General features: G+C 33.7%; 1 long non-coding RNA gene across 1 annotated transcript in view; it reads left to right on the plus strand.

Moving 5' to 3' along the window:
- LOC143240863 (uncharacterized) overlaps nucleotides 1–2,724 on the plus strand; it is a 130,229-nt gene extending 127,505 nt beyond the window's left edge. Inside the window, exon 4 of the long non-coding RNA XR_013022005.1 lies at nucleotides 1,280–2,724. This is a non-coding gene — a long non-coding RNA (uncharacterized LOC143240863). The remainder of the gene's footprint in view (nucleotides 1–1,279) is intronic.
- The last annotated feature ends 16,826 nt before the right edge of the window (nucleotides 2,725–19,550 follow it).

Raw genomic sequence — 19,550 nt, forward strand, 5'->3', positions numbered from 1 at the left:
TGGGAATCTGTTGGGTATTAGCTAAATCATTATCAGTGGGAATCTGTTGGGTATAGCCAAATCATTATCAGTGGGAATCTGTTGGGTATAGCGAAATCATTATCAGTGGGAATCTGTTGGGTATAACCAAATAATTATCAGTGGGAATCTGTTGGTTATAGCGTAATCATTACCAGTGAGAATCTGTTGGTTGTAGCTAAATCATTATCAGTAAGAATCTGTTGGGTATAGCCAGATCATTATCAGTGATATAACGGCTCAGTGAGTGTCTCCAAGTTTTTCTCGAGTACAAACTTTTAGCTCCGTGATACCTTGACCGATTTGAGATCTAATCACAGTTTTCGACTCACGAGGTCAAATTCTTTCGATTAACATATCTAACCACGCCCAAGGTATCGTAGATTAATTTATTCTAATCCTGTCTAACAGAAGTTTAATTCAGATAGGCTCTGGTATTGCCATATCTGTTAAACAAAATACAGCTCATAAAAATGGAAAAGAAAATCTCATAGATCTATTTACTCTTATTCTGCCTAAGAATATTTTAAGTGCCGCGACTACTGAGGGTTTCTTGTTGTTCTTAATAACCAGTACTGGAGAAGTTGTGAACTTCGGTTGTTATAACGCCCATAAGAACGTCTATCCTCCGCCAAGAAAGTTGTAACGGATCGCACAGCTCTCTTCGTAGACTACAGTTATTATATAGAGGGATCGTGTGCCTTTTACACTGAAGTGAAATTACGTATTTACTTTGATATATTTAATAGCACCTTCCCAAGCTCAAGATTTTAATAACATTGTTCCCTGCTGTAAATTTGATAAACTAAAACTTAACTGAAAGAGTAGAGTTTGGAGCGCGAGGAAGTCTGTGACGTCAGTAGTGCCTACCACCAGTGAGATTAAGTAAACAGACAAAACGAACTTTATTTGTCTTCATTGTATTGTTAATGCTACTAAGTGGCTAAAAGGTGAAAATTTTAAACACTTTGTTTTCATGACGTCATATCTGGCTAGTTACATTTTGTAGTCATAGGGGGACACAAAAGAAACACACTCACACCACGTGTTTTACATCGTTTTAGTTAGCTGTTAGAAGTCACCGTGTAAACTATGGTCTGAGTGACAGGATAAATTTATACCGGTATTAAAATGAATTAATTAATATCTTCCATTATTCATAAGTCTTAGAAACCACGTGAGATGAAAGAAGAGATTTGTTTGTTTTTGAAATTCACGTAAAGCTACAGAGGGCTATCTGAACTTGCCTTTTCTAATTTAGCAGTGCAAGACTAAAGGGAAGACAACTAGTCATCACCACCCACCATCAGTTCTTGGACTACTCTCTTACCAAAGAAAATTGGGATTGACTGTAACATTATAATGCTACCACGGCTGAAAGGGGTAGCATGTTTGGTATGACGGAAACCCTCAGATTATGAGTCAAGCGCCCTGATCATCTGACCCTGCCAAGCCTAAAAAAGGAGAAAACTTATGGGACGAGAAACCCGAAAGCAGACCAGTATTTATGAGTAGTGTAGATAAGGCTAAAATATCTGAACAGAGGTACTGGGCGTTACACAAAATACATGTAACATACATTGTAACATACCTTATTCACTAAGTTTCTCACCTGAGCTTTTGCCATATTTTAGTACCTTAAATACACTAATTGTTTACAAGATGTTACCCATCCCTTGCAAACACATATACGTACATTTTCTTTACTTGCACAATGATCGTTTGTGACCTAGTCTTTGATGTGTCCAGCTGCGTATTGAAAGATTCAAGATCCGAGATGTGATGTTGTTACACACGTTAGCGCTTTCAGCTACGGATTCGTTAACCCCGTTAATTGGCTAAAATATCCCTTTTATCAGCGGGATGTTTACCTTTTCTTATAATTAGTAGTTCAGATTGAGGTATGGCTCTACTTAAATCCGATAGGTGCCTCTGACTGGCTGCATAGCCTGCGTGTACATAAGGTGTCAGTGACGGTGAAAACTAACACGCCAGTACACACATACTATCACGACTATTATCGTACAATACATATGTATATATATTTTGCGTGTTTTTTATATACTTACAGCAGTATCAATATTTACTATTAATCAGAGGTTACTATGACATGTTATACACAATTCACGTGGAGAGTCCTTAGAGAATACTGTGGTTGGCACGTTCTACAAAACTCAGCGGACAGACCTCAGAGAATACTGTGGTTGGCACGTTCTACAGAACTCAGCGGACAGACCTCAGAGAATACTGTGGTTGGCACGTTCTGCAGAACTCAGCGGACAGACCTCAGAGAATGCTGTGGTTGGCACGTTCTGCAAAACTCAGCGGACAGACCTCAGAGAATGCTGTAGTTGGCATTCTCTATAGAGTTCACGTGAACAAAACTTAGATTTGTCTGGCACTCTTATAGCATACCCACGACTCAAAATTAGGGTCACTCTGGTTTTTTTTTTTGGTTTTTTATTTTGATATGCAGGAAAAGAACACAATATTTGGGATTTTAGATCCATAATTCGACACGATAACCACCAAGTCACGCCCAGCCATTCCACGTAAAACCGATGCATCAAGTTTCTAGTAATTTTTAAAAACTTTACCTATATTATTATGTAAGTAATTCATTTAAAACCAACAACAAAGTTGAAAATTGATGAGAACAGAATAGTACATGTGTTGTCATTTTGTTTACAATAAACGTTCGAGAAATAATTCGTATTTTTCTATTAAATTACTTTCAGGTGTTGGTGTTGTGGAAATTCGTGACTCATGCGACAAGAGGCAGCAAAAACTTTAACTAGTATTAGTAACAGAAAAATAATAACACCTCTATATTTAAACCATGGCTTAGATTTACTATCACAATACTCCTATATTTAAAACATGGCTTACGTTTACTATCATAATACTTCTATATCTAAATCCTGGCTTAGGATTACTATCACAATACTTCTATATGTAAAAACGGCTGGTTTGGGTTGAGAAAATGTTTTATGTAGAGGAGCGAACAACGTTTCGACCTTCTTCGTTCATCGTTAGGTTCACAAAGAAAGAAAGAGGTAACTGATCGATAGCTGACCACATGTTTTAAGGGGTTGTGTACCTGAGTTTAGGAATGTAGATGCTGTGCTTAAATGTTTGAATATATTTTTTAATATAGGTATAAAGGTGTTCCTTTGTATTGGTTCACTTTGTGCTTAAGTTGTTGTATAAGTAAGGCTTCTTTAATTTTGCGTTTATTTATGTTTGTTTCTTTATTTAGTATTTGAGTGTTTTCTATGGTTATGTTGTGTTTATTTGATTTGCAGTGTTCAAAAACGTGTGAAGGTGACTTTTTATGTTCTTTGAATCTGGTTTCAATTTTTCTACTTGTTTCTCAAATATAGAAGTCGTGGCAGTTATCACATTGTATTTTATAAATAATGTTGGTGTGGTGTTTGTCAGTGTAGTTTTTACATAGTATAGACCTCAGTTTTGTGCCTGATTTTTCAATAAATTTGGTATTAACTGGAATGTCATATTTTGTTACTAGTTTTTGCGAAATGTTGGTTATTTTTCTGCTTATGTCGGGAATATATGGTATGCAGCAGTATATGGTTTCGTGATTTTTTGATTCGTGAAATATATTTACTTTTGTTGGTTGATTTTGCTTTCTGTCTAGATGTGTGCGTATAATGTTTTCTACGGTTTGTGAAGGAAACTTATTGATGTTCATGAAGTATTGTTTTATTTTGTCTAATTCGTCGATAATTTTATCTGGTGAGCATAGTTTTATGGCTGTGTTCATTTGGTTTCTTAGTATGTTGAGTTTTTGTTTTGTTTCATGTGCTGAGTTCCAAGGAATGTATAGTCCAGTATGGGTGATTTTTCGGTGGATTCTTGTTTTAAATTGTGTATCGGTTCTTGTAATTTTTAGAATAAAGAATGATATTTGATTGCTTTCTTCTTGTTCACATGTGAAGTTAATGTTGGGATGTATAACGTTAATGTGATTGAAAAAATTAAGTGTGTGTTCTGTAGATGTGAATCCCGCAACCGTGTCATCTATATATCTGTACCAGTATAGTCGTGGATGTCATGCTGTGTTAATTGCTTGTGTTTCAACTTGTGTCATAAAAATATTGGCTAGAACTGGTGATACTAGGTTGCCCATGCTTACGTCATTTGTTTGTATATAGTTGTGGTTGTTGAACATGAAGTTTGTCTGGTTGCTGGGAATGTCTATAGTTGGGTTAGGGTCTCGGATATAGAGTTCTAAGGCTATCTTGCAGGCTTCAGCGGTTGTGACTTCTGTAAAGAGGGATATAACATCGAAACTGGCCATTAAGGCTTTATGATTAAGTTGATTAAAATTAGACTTGAAATTAAAAGTCTTTGATGAATGAGCTGGCTGATGTTACATATTTGGATGTTACACCACAAATATATGGCATCCCCAAACCTCATAAACCAGATTGTCCATTACGACCAATAATGTCCACATATGAATCATTTAATTACAATCTTGGTAAATACATAACATGGGCATTCTCCAAATAAACACAGCCATAATAAACACAGACTTATTTTTTTCAATCACATTAACTCTATACATCCCAACATTAACTTCACATGTGAACAGGAAGAAAGCAATCAAATATAATTTCTTAACCTCAAAATTACAAGAACCGACACACAATTCAAAACAGAAATCCACCGAAAAATCACCCATACTGGACTATACATTCCTTGGGACTCAGCACATGAAACAAAACAAAAACTCAACATACTAAGAAACCAAATAAACACAACCATAAAACTATGCTTATCAGATAAAATTAACGATGAATTAGACAAAATAAAACAATACTTCATCAACATCAATAAGTTTCCTCTACAAACCGTAGAAAACATTATACGCACTCACCTAGACAGAAAGCAAAATCAACCAACAAAAGTAAATATATTTCACGAATCACTAAAATCACAAAACCATATACTGCTGCATACCCTATATTCCAGACATAAGCAGAAAAATAACTAACATTTGGCAAAAACTAGTACAAAAATATGACATTCCAGTTAATACCAAATTTATTCAAAAACCAGGCACTAAAATAAGGTCTATACTATGTGAAAACTACACTGACAAACACTACACCAACATTATTTATAAAATACAATGTCATAACTGCCACGACTTCTATATTGGAGAAACAAGTAGAAAAATGGAAACCAAATTCAAAGAACATAAAAAGTCACCTTCACACGTTTTTAAACACTGCAAATCAAATAAACACAACATAACCATAGAAAACACTCAAATACTAAATAAAGAAACAAACATAAACAAAATCAAAATTAAAGAAGCCTTACTTATACAACAACTTGAGCACAAAGTGAACCAATACAAAGGAACACTTTTATACCTGTATTAAAAAATATATTCAAACATCTAAGCACACCATCTACATTCCTAAACTCAGGTACACAACCCCTTAAAACAAGTGGTCAGCTATCGGTCAGTTACCTCTTTCTTTCTTTGTGAACCTGACGATGACCGAAGAAGGTCGAAACGTTGTTCGCTCCTCTACATAAAAAATTTTCTCAACCCAAACCAGCCGTTTTTACATATATATTTTTCTATACAAGTGGGTTTCTCGTTATTACTGATTACAGCACTTTTATATTTAAATTCCAGCTTAGCATTGGTATCATAACACTTCTACATTAAAATCATGGCTAGGGATTACTATCACACTACTTCTATATTTAAATCATGGTCTAGATTTACTATCATAACACTTTTACACTAAAATCATGGCGAGAGATTACTATCATACTACTTCTATATTTAAATCATGGTCTAGATTTACTATCATAACACTTCTACATTAAAATCCTGGCTTAGAATTACTATCATCACACTTCTATATTTAAATCATGGTCTAGATTTACTATCATAACACTTCTACACTAAAATCCTGGCTTAGAATTACTATCATCACACTTCTATATTTAAATCATGGTCTAGATTTACTATCATAACACTTCTACACTAAAATCATGGCTAGAGATTACTATCATCACACTTTTATATTTAAATCATGGTCTAGATTTACTATCATAACACTTCTACACTAAAATCATGGCTAGAGATTACTATCATACTACTTCTCTATTTAAATCATGGTCTAGATTTACTATCATAACACTTTTACATAAAAATCATGGCTTAGAATTACTATCATCACACTTCTATATTTAAATCATGGTCTAGATTTACTATCATAACACTTCTACACTAAAATCATGGCTAGTGATTACTATCATACTACTTCTCTATTTAAATCATGGTCTAGATTTACTATCATAACACTTTTACATTAAAATCATGGCTTAGAATTACTATCATCACACTTCTATATTTAAATCATGGTCTAGATTTACTATCATAACACTTCTACATTAAAATCCTGGCTTAGAATTACTATCATCACACTTCTATATTTAAATCATGGTCTAGATTTACTATCATACACTTCTACACTAAAATCCTGGCTTAGGATTACTATCATACTACTTCTATATTTAAATCATGGTCTAGATTTACTATCATAACACTTCTACATTAAAATCCTGGCTTAGAATTACTATCATCACACTTCTATATTTAAATCATGGTCTAGATTTACTATCATAACACTTCTACACTAAAATCCTGGCTTAGGATTACTATCATCACACTTCTATATTTAAATCATGGTCTAGATTTACTATCATAACACTTCTACATTAAAATCATGGCTAGAGATTACTATCATACTACTTCTCTATTTAAATCATGGTCTAGATTTACTATCATAGCACTTCTACATTAAAATCCTGGCTTAGGATTACTATCATCACACTTCTATATTTAAATCATGGTCTAGATTTACTATCATAACACTTCTACACTAAAATCCTGGCTTAGGATTACTATCATCACACTTCTATATTTAAATCATGGTCTAGATTTACTATCATAACACTTCTACATTAAAATCATGGCTAGAGATTACTATCATACTACTTCTCTATTTAAATCATGGTCTAGATTTACTATCATAACACTTCTACATTAAAATCCTGGCTTAGGATTACTATCATCACACTTCTATATTTAAATCATGGTCTAGATTTACTATCATAACACTTCTACACTAAAATCCTGGCTTAGGATTACTATCATCACACTTCTATATTTAAATCATGGTCTAGATTTACTATCATAACACTTCTACATTAAAATCATGGCTAGAGATTACTATCATACTACTTCTCTATTTAAATCATGGTCTAGATTTACTATCATAACACTTCTACACTAAAATCCTGGCTTAGGATTGCTATCATCACACTTCTATATTTAAATCATGGTCTAGATTTACTATCATAACACTTCTACATTAAAATCATGGCTAGAGATTACTATCATACTACTTCTCTATTTAAATCATGGTCTAGATTTACTATCATAACACTTCTACATTAAAATCCTGGCTTAGGATTACTATCATCACACTTCTATATTTAAATCATGGTCTAGATTTACTATCATAACACTTCTACACTAAAATCCTGGCTTAGGATTACTATCATCACACTTCTATATTTAAATCATGGTCTAGATTTACTATCATAACACTTCTACATTAAAATCATGGCTAGAGATTACTATCATACTACTTCTCTATTTAAATCATGGTCTAGATTTACTATCATAACACTTCTACATTAAAATCCTGGCTTAGGATTACTATCATCACACTTCTATATTTAAATCATGGTCTAGATTTACTATCATAACACTTCTACATTAAAATCATGGCTAGAGATTACAATCATTCTACTTCTCTATTTAAATCATGGTCTAGATTTACTATCATAACACTTCTACATTAAAATCCTGGCTTAGGATTACTATCATCACACTTCTATATTTAAATCATGGTCTAGATTTACTATCATAACACTTCTACATTAAAATCATGGCTAGAGATTACAATCATTCTACTTCTCTATTTAAATCATGGTCTAGATTTACTATCATAACACTTCTACATTAAAATCCTGGCTTAGGATTACTATCATCACACTTCTATATTTAAATCATGGTCTAGATTTACTATCATAACACTTCTACATTAAAATCCTGGCTTAGGATTACTATCATACTACTTCTCTATTTAAATCATGGTCTAGATTTACTATCATAACACTTCTACATTAAAATCATGGCTAGAGATTACTATCATACTACTTCTCTATTTAAATCATGGTCTAGATTTACTATCATAACACTTCTACATTAAAATCCTGGCTTAGAATTACTATCATCACACTTCTATATTTAAATCATGGTCTAGATTTGCTATCATAACACTTCTACATTAAAATCATGGCTAGAGATTACTATCATACTACTTCTCTATTAAAATCATGGTCTAGATTTACTATCATAACACTTCTACACTAAAATCCTGGCTTAGGATTACTATCATCACACTTCTATATTTAAATCATGGTCTAGATTTACTATCATAACACTTCTACATTAAAATCCTGGCTTAGAATTACTATCATCACACTTCTATATTTAAATCATGGTCTAGATTTGCTATCATAACACTTCTACATTAAAATCATGGCTAGAGATTACTATCATACTACTTCTCTATTAAAATCATGGTCTAGATTTACTATCATAACACTTCTACACTAAAATCATGGCTAGAGATTACTATCATACTACTTCTCTATTTAAATCATGGTCTAGATTTACTATCATAACACTTCTACATTAAAATCCTGGCTTAGAATTACTATCATCACACTTCTATATTTAAATCATGGTCTAGATTTACTATCATAACACTTCTACATTAAAATCATGGCTAGAGATTACTATCATACTACTTCTCTATTTAAATCATGGTCTAGATTTACTATCATAACACTTCTACACTAAAATCCTGGCTTAGGATTACTATCATCACACTTCTATATTTAAATCATGGTCTAGATTTACTATCATAACACTTCTACATTAAAATCATGGCTAGAGATTACTATCATACTACTTCTCTATTTAAATCATGGTCTAGATTTACTATCATAACACTTCTACACTAAAATCCTGGCTTAGGATTACTATCATCACACTTCTATATTTAAATCATGGTCTAGATTTACTATCATAACACTTCTACACTAAAATCCTGGCTTAGGATTACTATCATCACACTTCTATATTTAAATCATGGTCTAGATTTACTATCATAACACTTCTACATTTAAATCATTGCTAGAGATTACTATCATACTACTTCTATATTTAAATCATGGTCTAGATTTACTATCATAACACTTCTACATTTAAATCATTGCTAGAGATTACTATCATACTACTTCTATATTTAAATCATGGTCTAGATTTACTATCATAACACTTCTACACTAAAATCCTGGCTTAGGATTACTATCATCACACTTCTATATTTAAATCATGGTCTAGATTTACTATCATAACACTTCTACATTAAAATCATGGCTAGAGATTACTATCATACTACTTCTCTATTTAAATCATGGTCTAGATTTACTATCATAACACTTCTACACTAAAATCCTGGCTTAGGATTGCTATTATCACACTTCTATATTTAAATCCTGGCTTAGATATACTATTATAATAGTTCTATATTTAAATCCTGACTTTTAATACTTCCATATTAAAATTTTGACTTTACATGACCAATAAACAATCGTAAAACTGTTTTCACCCAAATGGTCCATGAAACGCAGAATAAAACTCAATATAATTTATTAGAAACAAAAATAAGATTCCGAAACGGTAAAATACTCAAAACATTCATCGACTGCACGTTAGTTTAGTTAACTCTAGACAAACGTATTACCTGTGTGTATGCTGCACTGTTACGAGGGTGTATGTGAGTTCACGCTCCGAGGAAAGAAAGAAAACAGCTTCTATTTGCAATGATAGACTCTTTGTGAGATATCTGATATATTGGCATGATTAATAGTATGGTTGAATGTGGTTTAACTTTCCTGGTGCATTCTCTACTAAACGTATCCGTTACTCAGTTTCTTACATGGTAAGTCAGTGCACGACTTCGCTCTGCGTGAAGAAAGAAGCGTTGCTCGGGTCATGGATCAGGTCTCGCTCAACATTATATGTTCAGATCATGAATTAGATCTTACTCAACACTATGTGTTCAGGTCATGGATCAGGTTTCACTCAATACAATGTGTTCAGGTCATGGACCAAGTCTCACTAAACACGATGTGTTCAGGTCACATGACATGGCTCAACAGGTCCTGTGAGAACCAAGATGTCTCTCGAAAAATTTAAAATTAAGAGCTCTAAGGTTACTAAATACATCATTCAATCATCACATGACATTAGACATCTTGGTGTCTCTTACTTTCTCCTGTAACTAACCTATCACATATATATAACTACCATCCTGTAACCAACATATCTAACAGACGTACCTACCATTCTTCTTACCAACCTATCAAACACGTGTACCTACTATTTTCTTTTACGTTCAGGTTGCTCCTTTATTTGTTGTACTATAGTTATCCTTCACGTTCATATTGTTTCTGTATTTGTTGTACTGTTGTTATCCTTTACGTTTATATTGTTTCTATATTTGTTGTACTATAGTTATCCTTCACGTTCATATTGTTTCTGTATTGGTTGTACTGTTGTTATCCTTTACGTTCTATTGTTACTGTATTTGTTGTACTGTTGTTATCTTTTACGTTTATATTGTTTCTATATTTGTTGTACTGTTGTTATCCTTCACGTTTATATTGTTTCTGTATTTGTTGTACTGTTGTTATCCTTTACGTTAATATTCTTTCTGTATTTGTTGTACTATTGTTATCCTTTACGTTCATATTGTTTCTATATTTGTTGTACTGTTGTTATCCTTCACGTTCATATTGTTACTGTGTTTGTTGTACTATTGTTATCCTTTACGTTCATATTGTTACTGTATTTGTTGTACTGTTGTTATCCTTCACGTTCATATTGTTTCTGTATTTGTTGTACTGTTGTTATCCTTTACGTTCATATTGTTTCCATATTTGTTGTACTGTTGTTATCCTTCACACTGCGATTGTTTAAAGTCATGGATTATTTTATATAAATCTCTGTGTTCCTTTATTTTTCACGAGTACTTACATGTCTATAATTAATTAATTATTTGTAAAATAAAATATCCCAATTACTTAATGTTTAGGAATTTTTAAAAGTTATTTAACGCTAAAAAATTGCGCCAGTATTTTCCGAATTATATTTTTTAAACTATTTTTAAAAACAGAAATTCGTTTATAAACACATATTCACTACTAATTCACTTGCTGTACGTGTGTCGTTTATTGGCACAAATAATTATTTGTGAATTGGAAGTATTGAAATCTGACCTACGAATCCGAGTAAAGTACAATTAACTCTCACGTCCGAATGAGCTACATTGTTGGCTTATTGTAGTGAACTAAATAACAAGTAAAGGCAGAAGTTTCACGACATCTTTTAACCATAACTCGACTTATGCCCGTGCAATACCTTATTACCTGATTGAAACACTTAGAGCCTGTAGTTTTGTACGTGCAATACCTTATTACCTGATTGAAACACTTAGAGCCTGTAGTTTTGTACGTGCAATACCTTATTACCTGATTGAAACACTTAGAGCCTGTAATTTTGTACGTGCAATAGCTTATTACCTGATTGAAACACTTAGAGCCTGTAGTTTTGTACGTGCAATACCTTATTACCTGATTGAAACACTTAGAGCCTGTAGTTTTGTACGTGCAATACCTTATTACCTGATTGAAACACTTAGAGCCTGTAGTTTTATACGTGCAATACCTTATTACCTGATTGAAACACTTAGAGCCTGTAGTTTTGTACGTGCAATACCTTATTACCTGATTGAAACACTTAGAGCCTGTAGTTTTGTACGTGCAATACCTTATTACCTGATTGAAACACTTAGAGCCTGTAGTTTTGTACGTGCAATACCTTATTACCTGATTGAAACACTTAGAGCCTGTAGTTTTATACGTGCAATACCTTATTACCTGATTGAAACACTTAGAGCCTGTAGTTTTGTACGTGCAATACCTTATTACCTGATTGAAACACTTAGAGCCTGTAGTTTTGTACGTGCAATATTTTATTACCTGATTGAAACACTTAGAGCCTGTAGTTTTGTACGTGCAATACCTTATTACCTGATTGAAACACTTAGAGCCTGTAGTTTTGTACGTGCAATATTTTATTACCTGATTGAAACACTTAGAGCCTGTAGTTTTGTACGTGCAATACCTTATTATCTGATTGAAACACTTAGAGCCTGTAGTTTTGTACGTGCAATACCTTATTATCTGATTGAAACACTTAGAGCCTGTAGTTTTGTACGTGCAATACCTTATTACCTGATTGAAACACTTAGAGCCTGTAGTTTTGTACGTGCAATACCTTATTATCTGATTGAAACACTTAGAGCCTGTAGTTTTGTACATGCAATACCTTATTACCTGATTGAAACACTTAGAGCCTGTAGTTTTGTACGTGCAATATTTTATTACCTGATTGAAACACTTAGAGCCTGTAGTTTTGTACGTGCAATACCTTATTACCTGATTGAAACACTTAGAGCCTGTAGTTTTGTACGTGCAATAGCTTATTACCTGATTGAAACACTTAGAGCCTGTAGTTTTGTACGTGCAATACCTTATTACCTGATTGAAACACTTAGAGCCTGTATTTTTGTACGTGCAATACCTTATTACCTGATTGAAACACTTAGAGCCTGTAGTTTTGTACGTGCAATACCTTATTACCTGATTGAAACACTTAGAGCCTGTAGTTTTGTACGTGCAATACCTTATTACCTGATTGAAACACTTAGAGCCTGTAGTTTTATACGTGCAATACCTTATTACCTGATTGAAACACTTAGAGCCTGTAGTTTTGTACGTGCAATACCTTATTACCTGATTGAAACACTTAGAGCCTGTAGTTTTGTACGTGCAATACCTTATTATCTGATTGAAACACTTAGAGCCTGTAGTTTTGTACGTGCAATAGCTTATTACCTGATTGAAACACTTAGAGCCTGTAATTTTGTACGTGCAATAGCTTATTACCTGATTGAAACACTTAGAGCCTGTAGTTTTGTACGTGCAATACCTTATTACCTGATTGAAACACTTAGAGCCTGTAGTTTTGTACGAGTGCATGAGATAGTTAAGTATATTTTACTTATTAAATTGAACATTTTTATATTAATTTAGTTGATTATTAAAAGCAGTAACAACTATTTGTTTTGTAATTTACTTTACTTGCAGAAGATTATATGATTATGAACACCTGTGATAATATTGGTAATTATTCCTTTAATATTTAGTTAAATTAACTGAATTTCGATATGAACAAGAGCTCCAAGTACATATCACGGATCTGTTTATGTGTAGATCGTTTAAGACTGAAATGGATACGTCAGCTAACGTAATAATACTCTCTTTCCCAGGTCTAATATGAGGAATGATGTGTTTGTTTTTTTCCAAAAATAAGCTAATCCGCTAATAGCCATTAACTCCTGGCTATGTTCTCATCTGTATTTTACAATGACTCTAAATCTCTTTGTTATAACCGTTTTCTCAAGAACCTGGTCTGTATTTCTTGAATATTTTGTGATGAATATACTTCATGGGACGGGCCAGGTGATTAGGGCGCTCGACCTTGCAATCTGAGGGTCGCAGGTTCGAATCCCAGTCACACCAAATATGCCAGCCATTTCAACCATGTGGTACGCTATAATGTGACGGTCAATCCCACGAGTCATTGGTAAAAGAATAACCTAAGATTTGGCGGTGGTTGATGACAAATATCTCCCTTCACTCTAGTCTTACACTGTTAAATATGGGGCGGCTAGCGCAGATAGTTCTCATGTAGCGTTGTGCCAAATTCACATAGAACAACTGGTTTTATAACATTTATGGAATATGTGATATTTAAAAAACACAACGATTCTGAATAAAAAAAACAACTGATGATTCATTTGAACACAAATAAATTCTTTGAAATTCTACGTTTGATTAGTGACTTCAGACTTTTAAGTATTTAGTGTGATTTAAACCTCAATTTAATTGTTAGAGTTAACTTTTTTGTTACAGACACAGCCAGATAAGAAAACGTTAAATAAAACAAACGCGTTTACCTAACCAGGTTTTACAATAATTCTACCGTTCCTAGAAATCCTTTTAAAAGGTAAATCTGCGTACGTTAAGTGCAAAACTGCTCAATGAACTACCAATGAAGGATCTCCCTCACGGGAATCGAGCTCCGACTTATAGTGTTACAAGTCCTCAAACTTCCCACTGAGTCACCAGGGTCGTTTCAAAGAGAATCTGTTTTATCACAAAGCTACAAAATCGGTTGCATGTGCTCTCTTCATCCCAGGAAATCAAACCCCGGATTTTTGTATTATAAACATGGAAGAGTGAAATAAACTTAAAAAAAAACGCGTGTTTTGTTACGTATGTTTGATTTAAAGCAAATCTACAAACAAATTTTCAAAAAAATTAAAACTGTAATTAATTAAAAAGGCCTGACATTACCAGGTGGTTAGGATGCTCGACACTTAATCTGAGAGTCGTGGTTGAATCCCCGTTACAATAAACTTGCTCGCCATTTCAGCGGTATTATAATGTGACGGTCAATCCAACTATTTATTGGTAAAAAAGTAGTTCAAGAGTTGGCAGTGGGTGGTGATGGTTAGCTGCCTTCTCGCTAGTTTTACACTGCTAAATTAGGAATGGCTAGCGTAGATAGCCCTCGTGTAGCTTTGCGCTAAATTAAAAAACAAACAAACAATTAATTAAAGGTTACAGAAGTGGATAAACAAACTTAATTATAAAGGTATTTTAGCTTGAACTTTAAAAACAATCATTTCTAATTAAAATATTAATGAATGGTTTTACGTTCTGTTAGCTAAGTTATCTTTTCCAGGATACACAGCTAAAGATGTTGTTTTTAGCCAACATTCTGTTTAATTCGAGTTAATAGTTTCAGTTTGGTTTGCGTGCAATTTCGCGAAAATCTACACGAGGGCTATCTGCGCTAGCCGTCCCTAGTTTAACAGTGTAATGCTAGAGGAAAGGCACCCAGTCATCACCACACATCGCCAACTCTTGGGCTACTCTTTTACCAACTAATAATGGGACCGACCGTCACATTATAGTTCCCCCACGGCTGAAAGGAGAGTATTTTTGGTGTAAAGAGGATTCGAACCTGCGATCCTCAGATTGCGAGTGGAGAGCCCCAACCACGTACGACACAAGAGTAGTAGAAACGTTACAAAATAAATATGTGATAATCGAAATATGTCTGTCAAAAAAAAAAGACGTTTTACAGTATTACGTACATTTTTAAGTGAGGTTCACAATAATAAAAACGAACTGAGCTTATGTTTCGTGGTGCAGGAAGTTAAGCCTTGAACACAAGAGACATGGAAGCGCTTTTGTTTCCAAATCTCCCAATGGTACAATGATATGTCTGTGGCTCACGCCACTAGAAACCGAATTTCGATACTCGTGGTGAGCAAAACACAGCTATCCTTTTATGTAGCTTTGTGCTTAATTCCAAACACGTTTACAAACTGTTGTTACTAATTTCTTAATACAAGGTTGCTGCGGGACTTATTGACGTTTTACACGCACGTGCCGGAATTAATTGGTTTAAAAATTCTTTAGGTCTAAACCGATAACCGTGCTGATCCGAAACTCGATATTACTACATCTGGTATAATTCTAAAATGATATATTTTTATGGTGTTCGAGATAGTATATTAATCACTGCCCTGGAAAGCAATACTGGGGTGGTTAGACCATTGTTTCATTACTATTTCTAGAGTGATTTAGAGACGTGCCTTCCCAGAAAAAAAGTTTGAAAATCTTACGCTATGATATTGAATCTTAAGCCATGTTAACTATAGGTACTACACACGCACGCAACGTATTGTACTAGATTAGAAGAAGTCAGTTTTAATGCATAACCTGTTAGTTTGTTTTTGAATTTCGCGTAAAGTTACACGAGGGCTATCTATATTAGCCTTCCCTAATTTGCAAGTGTAAGACTAGAGGGAAGGCAGCTAGTCATCACAACCCATCGCCAACTCTTGGGATACTCTTTTACCAATGAATAGTGAGATTGACCGTTGCATCATATCGCCCCCACGGTAGACAAGGTGAGCATGTTTGGTATGACGGAGATTCGAACCCGCGACCGTCAGATTATGAATCGAGTGTCTTTACCACCTGATCATGACAGGCTTGCATAAGTTATAACTATACATGCCATGACCTGATTGGCCTTACCACTTCTTACCGTTCTGTTAATTAGCCAAGGCTGGTTTAATGCCTAAAGTCGCTTTAGGTTACTCTTTTAATACAAAAGGTTTGTTCATGATAAAAAAATATATTAAACACGTTATACGGTTCTGAAAAGAACCAACCTAACGAAGATAGGATTTTGTTTTCAGTACTATGTAATAAACCCCAAAAGTGATTAAGACACAATTTTGATTCAGCTCATATCAAAAGCATTTCTTTGGAAACTTTGTGTATGTGCGTTTTGGTTTTGTTCGACTTATTTTGTTGAATCTCGAGCAAAGTTACTGGAGGGCTACCTGTCGTATCCATCCCTTATACTGAAGTGATGGACTAGAGAGAAGGCAAATATTCTCTAGCTCCAACTTTTGGGTTACTCATTACCAACGAATAGTTGGATTAATCGTCGTATCATAACGCCCCCATGAATGAATAACTGAACATTCTCAGGAACAGAATTCGAACCCACAACTCTCAGGCTGCGAGTCGAATGCCCTAAACTACCAAGTCATCTATAAAAGTGTTCTACAATCTGTTGGAAAATACCTTCTTTAAATTCATCAAGGAACTTTTCTAATTAATAAGGAATTCTTCGTTATAGCGAGAACTTTTCAAAACTCATTCATCAACTTTTCACCTGAGTTTACACGTATGTTTAAATAAGAAAATTCGCCTTACGTTTGCAAGTGAAAATACTGACATCCACAAAGTCAAGAAAACAACGATAATCATTAGACTGACATTTCTGCTTAAGTTTCATTCCTGGTTCTAAACAACAACAAAAAAACTTAAATTAACATGTTAAAATATTTCTCACAATAGAACCTTTTTTTTTTACCAAAGTGTCAAATATTATTCAAGCAGCTTCATCTAGTACAACCAGTTTGCGTTATTTTGCTTTAATATTCCAATTTGTTAAAGTGATTGTTAAAGGTTTCGCTAGATGCCTAATTAAAAGATTCGGAGTTAGCTAGGGTCTACAGACGCATGAATTTATCGATCACTGCGCGCCAGCGTTTCCTCTTGTAACTTTCAATATTTCGACGATTTATATCAAAATATTATGTTAAAACAATTCCAGCTTCCATTATGTTCAGAGGTTTCACTAATATCACCTCCTTCCAGAAGTACAACGGTATTCTTAAAGTAATGTTTATAGCGCTATAACCATGTCCATATCGAGATACTTTTAATTAAGGAAAATGAAACCATTAGTGGCAACTTCGACGCCACGGATGTGGTATAAGAGAAACAATCAAATCACGATTCGTCAATAATAGAGTAAATATTAATGATATGTCTATTTAACTAGCTAACTTTCTTCTGACGTATATCACGATGTGTTCTGCGTAGACTTGAACACAGTTACTATACACACGTGCCATCTGTCGGCTTTTAACGGAATTAATATCAAGTGCCACTGGAAGAGTGGGTTGTGATTCCTTTTCTTTATAATTCGATGAGCTGTAACTCTTGACAGTAACTGACTCTTCGTGTTACGTAAATTTTAGTTTGGTACTTCTTATAATACTATTTTGTAAGAAGTTTAAATACATATATACACACACATTAGCATTTAGACCACAAAAATGTTTTTTAACATAATACTTATACAAGTATTTCAATTGTCATGGAATAAAAACAACTTTTAAAATAAAAAATTACCTCTTTGACGAAAATAAAATTGAAATATTATTTTTACCTCCATCAAGATGTAACTCACTAATAAATCATGTTATTATTGTTTGTTTGGTTTCATTGTTAAAGTCTGACAATTGCATATTTGTGTTCTGCCTACTTCGGGTATTGAAACAAGAGTTTTAGAGTTATGAGCCCTCACTGGATGTGGCTGGTATTAATGAACAGTGCTTAGGGCTTACAGTAGAAAACTGTAATGAAAGTGGCTTAACTTAGTTCATTTTATAGCACTTAATACAAACATGCATTATGTATCATATAAGAAAATGGAACAGTATATAAATTTATATGCATGAAGTTACGGACACCAACAAAGGATAATACAATATTAACAGCTGTTAATAATCAGGTCACGTTAGGAATCAAGTCAGAAAGTCGCAAGTTTAACAGGAACATGCTTACACTTGATATGAGTGTATTCATCTGTAATAGAGACAGTGTGTTTAAGGTGAACATAAGAAAGTACGTCTGTTTAAAGTGGACATATTGTCTATAGTTTACACAAAAGAGATATCACATGACTGATAATACTGAAAGTATATTATCGTAAAGAAAGTCACCAGGTGGATCTGTAATAATTTTACTAACTTACAACGCTAAGATCTAAAGTTTGAGTCCCCGTAATGACAAAGCGCAGAAAGCCTATTATCTATCTTCGTGATGAAACGAACAAAGCATACGAAACCAAACAAGAAAAAGTGTGTGATACTGAAACGCCATCTGTTGTTATTAAGAAAGTGGATGTGATCATCAAACCACTTAATGCAATAACTTTGTGCGTGATTAGCAAGGTCACGTGTTGTGTCCCGGAAGCAATGACAGCTGGCAATAGTGTTAGGAGGAACCACAGTGTTTTAAAACTGCTGAAGCGAGTCGAACTACCCTCAGGCTTTGACTCCAGTGACGTTAATATGAGCAGAGAAAACTTACCACACCCGTCTGCACGTTTTCAATAGTGTTATAATTCAGTGTCGTTTTGTTTTCATTTTGGCCTCACCTTATTCATAAGTTTTGGTGTTGTTGTTTTTTCTCAATGACATATGAACAGTGATTCGAGTCGCACCTCGAATAAACCGTTACTTGTGCACAAATACAGTGGAACTCTGAAGGACTTCACCATTAATTTATTATAATAATTAAAAATCGCTTCTGGAAAATGAATAGAATGAAAATACGTTGCGCCATCTTTTGCTTTACTTTTAAATGGCCTTCAAGTTCTAGAATCTCATTATTTCTGAGATAAAACATTTGTTCAATTGTTTTTCAGAGCCCCCATAATATATATATATACTGCTTAATGAACGGAAGTTGATGAGTTGAAAAACTACGAAAACTTTGTTAAATTTATTGTCGTTCTAAAAAGTAGGCAAACAGAAAAAATAAAT

The sequence above is a fragment of the Tachypleus tridentatus genome, chromosome 13 (genome assembly GCF_004210375.1).
Source record: "Tachypleus tridentatus isolate NWPU-2018 chromosome 13, ASM421037v1, whole genome shotgun sequence".
Lineage (NCBI taxonomy): Eukaryota > Metazoa > Arthropoda > Merostomata > Xiphosura > Limulidae > Tachypleus > Tachypleus tridentatus.